This window comes from Leptonychotes weddellii, chromosome 3, assembly GCF_054177405.1.
Source record: "Leptonychotes weddellii isolate Sample4059 chromosome 3, ASM5417740v2, whole genome shotgun sequence".
Taxonomy (NCBI): Eukaryota; Metazoa; Chordata; class Mammalia; order Carnivora; family Phocidae; genus Leptonychotes; species Leptonychotes weddellii.
Genome location: NC_138371.1, coordinates 149,669,840 through 149,676,090, shown reverse-complemented (window position 1 = coordinate 149,676,090; position 6,251 = coordinate 149,669,840).

Here is a 6,251-nt window from a genome sequence, read left to right as displayed (position 1 = left end):
TCACACCTCATATCTCCACTGTCTCTTTCTTAATTCTGCCCTCCCGAATTCTTCCCTGGATTACTGGAATAGCTTTTGAATTGTTTTCTCCACACTCCTACCTTTGAACCTATGTTCTCCAGTGCTACCAGTGTGAGAGTTGCCCTTGGAGACCCTCAGTCAAAACATGCTGATAGCTCATACCTGCCCATGAATAAAAGCTATACTTCTGAGCACAGCACTGGAGATCCCCCCCTCATGGACCCAGCCTCTCACCCCTGCCCATCCGCTGCTGTCCTTCCCTTGGAGATCTTCCCTCCAGTAGTACTGGATCTACTGTAATCTCTAAAGGGGAAATGCTGTCCCACATTTTTAAGACTTTGTGCATTATGTTTCAACTGCTTGGAACGCCCTTCCCAATCTTAGTCCACTTTGCCCAACCTTACTTTGGATCATCAAATAGATGGTCTTTATTAATAAGTCCATTGTATAATCAGTCTGTTTTTTCTCCTCAACCATTTATGTTCAGGGCTACCAAACCAAAATGGGAGAGAAAAGAGAAGGCAGTTACTTAGTTGAATTGTGTTCTACACACCTTATTTCTCAGTAAGAGTTCTACTTGATTTCCTTAATTCATGGGTATAAAGTCTAGTACCTATTTTTATAACTGTGTTTTGAACATTTTATTAAAATGTACCATTCTCCACGGTAATTATCAGATTTTTTTCACATTAAGAAATGTGGTAATATAGTATTCTTTCTTATGAAAAACTATTGCCAACTCATAAATATTAATCTTATTTCCTTTTGCCATGTCCTATACTTCCAACAACCCTGATCAAATGCAGAGTACACCTTCTAATGTCAGGCTGGTGAAAATGCCTCTGCCTCTAAAATACTAAGAGCAGACTACTTTGCACATCCAAAATGAGCAGCACACAATTTTATTTATAATGTGTCCAGTTGCATAACATTCATCATCCTTAATATATAATTTGTAGGTTTCAAGTTCATTTTAAATATAAATCTTTGCATAATACATATTTAAAAATGGCTTTGGCATCCTTTATGTACGACTACATACAGGTGTGGCTTTGCTGAACTATAATAAAAGAAATTCCATAAAGATGAATTTAGTCTGATAACTGGAACCCCCAATAGTACATCATAATAATCAAAGCTTTAAATGCAATAATGTTTAGGAATTGAGCTGGCACCAGGGAGACTAAGTCTTCAAGTCAATATTTGAAAATTAGAGCTGTTGTGTGAAATGAAGTGCTCAACTGGAGAGCTGCCAACTGCTGAAATATAGAGGAGGAGCTGTGACTGAGAAAATATAGAGTTACCAAGCAAAGCCAAGGAGGGGATCCTGAAGAGAGTGTGTCTCCTTCCAGCTCTGGGCTCAGTCCTTTTCTAGCTCTCCCTGTCGATAGGTCCTTTAGCCCAGAGTTCCTGTTTTCTTTATTGTTTACTGTTAGCAGCCCTTTGGCCCCCAGGAAGAACAGGAAAATGAGATTATTTTTTAGATAGTGGTGGGGACTTGGTTTTAGTGTCAACTCCTGTTAAGTGTTGCATCATTATAGAAGATGCAGAAACACATTCAAAACAAAAGTGTGAAAACTATGTCTGTTTCAGAATTGGGAGAGCCTTAAACTAATTATGTGAACAAAAATATAAATTCAGGTGGAAATATTAGACACATTCTAAATTAAACACATGGACATTGTGTATAACTTTTCTCTTCCATCCAGTACAAAATCTTCAGTTGCTTTTTTTAAAGCACCTTTGTATATCAGAAACACTGATCATATGCCTACAGATCATATGCCTGCTTGGGGAAGATGGGGGAGAGAAGACCCTGATACTGTTTCAGTCACTGTTCAGGCAGGAAAACAGCTCCAGTGCTAGGTAATTCGATAGAAGAGATTTTATATGTGGAATTAGAGATAGAAGTGTTGGAAGAGCCAAAAAGCCAAACAGGGAACTGTGAGACAACTCAGAGATTAACAACAGCAAAAAGCAGCCGTAAAGCAAAAGGCTTAACTGATACAGTGATGAGAAGGTATAAGCAGGTCTCAGAAGCCAGCCGTTGTGTTGGGAATTGAAAACACAATAAAGCCCACCCTGAAGGACCTGTGTATGGATATGCTTTTTCACAGGACATGAAGCCATGTCTCGAGTCTTGAAGTCTCTGGCAGAGATGCTACCCAGGAATTGGTAGGGAGTGGTGGGGTGCAGGGGAGCAATTTCCTTTCCTCCCACCCTCCAATTTCCCGCCAGTGCCTCACACTGGGCAAACCAGACAGGAAGCCAGGCACAAGGGATCCTGGGGAATGTAGTTCTCAGGGCTCCATCCCCCTAAAAATCACTGACCAAATTACATACCCAATCAGAATAAATTCTTATGAAACAAGTAGGGTAGCAGTAATTTGATTTGCAGTTTTCTTTCCCTAAAACTGCCTCCACTATAAGAAAATGTAACCTAATAGTGAAGGATGTGACACCGAGTTAAGTAATACAGAGTTGAACTACCTCTCAGCGATGATCTTTTGCTCATCGTGAGTTCCTAGACTCCTGTAAATGTAAATCAATCTACCAGACAAGTTTTGACTAAAGGTTTACAGTGTGTTGGGCAGGGAGGGGGAGGGAAGCAGGTGCTTAAGTATAAGTTCACAAATGAAATGTCAAATTATGTAAGGCGACAAAATGAAGTGCTCCATTTCACAGTATAGACTATGGACTTAAAAAAAAGGGGGGGGGAAGAAAACCAGAAAAGGAAATTCCAAAAAAAAACAGGAGAGCAGCAAGAACATATAGTCAGGAGAGACCTCACATAGTGATGGTTTTCTGAGCACAATGTTAAAGAAATAGGTCAAATTAATATAGGAGGAGGAGAAAATATTAGATGTCCCAGGTAAAAGCAGAATAAGAAGTGAGGGCAGGAATGAAGCTGGCCTTTTCTGGAGTCAGAGATAGCTGTTCAGATTAGACAGAAGGATATGAATGAGAGACTGGCAGGAAAAGGTAATTGAATTCGTGTAAAATTAGAGGAGTATCAAAAAGACCACAATATCACATAGGCCAGCAGTTCTTTCACAGTTTTGTGGTCCTGACACACAGTAAGGGTAGCTGTGATTCGGGGATGGGGGGCAAGTGGGAGTTCTTCAGACCCCACAACACCACTCTGCACTCTCCCCTCCCACACTGAGAATCATGGATCTAAGGCATCTTCTTGCACAACCAGTTCAATCATCTCCAAAATATAACTGCTCCACTGTCCTTAAGAAAATTTAAAGGATGGACAGATGGGCAAATGGATAGGTAAAGCAAATATAGTGAAATAATAAAAATTCTTTCAACTTTATGTTTGAAAATTTTCATAATAAAATGTGGGTTAAAAAAAAACACAGGAGGGGAATATTTTATTTCCTTCCTTGGAAGAATATCAGTTGGGAAATTCTTTCTATGATCTCCTTCTTAATGCATTTTAAATGTGTTCCCTCCTTCCCTTGGCCATTCTTCAGTCTTATGGTGAATCCCCTTATAATTATCAAATATATCTGTACATATTTGTGTGCGTCTCTCTTGCCTCCATAATGAATATGTAATTTCTTTAATAAGAACTAGGGTGATATTGACTTATATTTACTCTGTGAATGGTCAAAACATACTCTCTACTTTCTCTTTAATGTCTTGTGAGACCAAATTATTCAATTGCTGCTACACACAAAGAGTTTGTCGCTAATCATCAGATACTTGCATTTTTAAAAATAAATAGAATCTTTTTAAAAAATAATAGTAAAATAAATAAAAATTTCCTTACTAATCAACACACTTGATTATAATTAAGATGACATTTTAGCCCCTATGGAGTTCATTTTTCACTATTTTTTCTATTCATGTATATTACTTACTATACAGTAATGGCAGTTCCCTGTGTTTGCATGTGTCTATTAAATATTTCCATTTATTCCATGAACGTGAGTTTCATTTTTAGGGTAGAATGTATTTATTTTACTACAGTAGAAGAATAGGTCCAGTAAGCCTGAAATGAAAATGGCATATTTCATAAATAGGTAATAATATCCAAAGACAGTTTTATTGCCTAACAACCTCCAGATTTAAAGTTATATAAGTAAAATATCCATTTTCTGTCAATGGCATACTACCTGTAGTCCTGTGGACTAAATTTAACAATTCCGTGCATTGATTTAAAATACAAAGACTCCAATTACCTAAGCAAAATAGTCAAAGTCTGTTATTCAGCTGGACAGAAAGGAGAACAAATATTCATCTGAGAAGTCTGATTTCATAATCAACCATTAAACAGAAGTACACATTTTTACACTTACAATTCAGAATATTTGAAAAAAGTGAAGAGACTTGGACATCATTTCAGTTCTATTCACATTTATAAAACTCTTACAAAGACTGTGAGTCAATCAACAGGAGGGACTGAACTATACAACTCTGTATCCATAAAGCCCATTGTATGATAAAATGGACAAGTTTATCCAGCTTACAAAATACTTTTCCTGGACTCTAGTTCTCAGATATTACCCTCTTTCTTCCCACTCCTAGCAAATGTGATAGACAGAACAGTGACTTCCCAAGATGTCTATGTCCTAATCTCCAGAAACGGAGAATATGTTACCTTACATGGCAAAAGGGACTTTGCAATGTGATTAAGTTAAAGAATTTGAGATGGAGAGACTTTCCTGGATTATCCAGGTGAACCCAATCTGTCACAACATCCTTATAAAGAGGCAAGAAGGTTAGAGTCATAGAAGGAGATATGATGATGGAATCTGAGGTGGGAGAGAAAGACACTAGAAGGTGCTTCCCTGCTGGCCTTGAAGATGGAGGGAGGGACAATGAGCAGAGGGATGCAGGCAGCCTTTAGAAGATGGAAAAGGTAAGGAAACAGACTGTACCCTAGAGCCTCCAGAAGGAATGCAGCTCTGCCAACACCTTGTTTTTAGGATTTCTGACCTCTAGAACTGAAGATGATAAATTTGTGTTGTTTTTAGCCACTAAGTTCATGGTGGTTTCTTACAGCATCCATAAAAAACAAGAACACCAACCCTCTTGAACATAAGTGACCCTTACTGTATCTGCCTTACCACTCCTGATCACTCTCCTCCTACCACCATCTGGTTTCCCTACTCCTCTCTTCTCTGAACTGCCTTTACTGGTCACCTATAATGTTGATATCGCCAAATCCAGTGATCACTTCTTGGACATTTTCTTCTTGTCCTTTGTGAAGCATTTGGCAGGAAACTTCTCCTAACCTGGGTTCTCTATCAGTCAGCCTCCTTGGTTTGCAATGAGATTACCTCCTTCATTTTCCTCCTAGCAATGGGATGTGCTTTAGGCAACTTCTGACATGACTCCCAATGATCCCCACTTCTTGGTATTCACATCCTTATGTAATGCCCTCTCCTTGAGTGTGGGCTGGACCTAGTGACTTGTTTCTAATGAATAGAATATGTCAAAAGGGATGAGATGTTACTTCTGAAATTAGGTTACAAAGAGACAGTGGCTTCCATGTTGTCATACTCTCCTTTCTCTCCCTTGCTTGCTTTCATGAAGCCAGTTGTCACATGAGCCACTCTATCAAGAGGCCCATTTGGCACACAATTTGACAGGTCCCTCTGGCCAACAGCCAGAGAAGAACTGAGACGCTCAGTGCAATGCCATGAAGGAACTGATTTCTACCAACAACCACACGAGTGGCCTTGGAATCAGATCCTCTCCCAGTTGAGCCTTGAGATGAGACCACAGCCCTGAATACAAAATCTGAATTATAGCCTTGTGAGAGAACTTGAGACAAATACACCCAGCTAAGCTGCAACCAGATTCTTTTTTTTTCTATTTAAATGTTATATTTGCCTCCCACTAATAAACCTTTATTTCACTCAAGTTGAGCAATAAATCTTCCACACTGAAGTATCTTCCTTGCCCAATTAATCCAAAGGAAAAAAACTGAAATGATTAGTAAAGAAAAATGTAGGGACTAACACACTCTTTTAATATGTTTTTAAATATTTTTAAGGTTTAAAAAGTGTTTACAGTTTGTAATTACTAGTTGGAAAACATTATCTGAATGAATACCCTAATGGCAAACTACTATAGAATGTTTCAGTTGCACATGGGGCAGAGGGGTAGGGATTCTCTTCACAGCACCCCAGCTTTCTTCATGAGAAGGTCAGAGGTACACTGGTTTGTATTATTGCCTCATCCATTAGGTGATTGGTTCTTTTCCTTCAGCA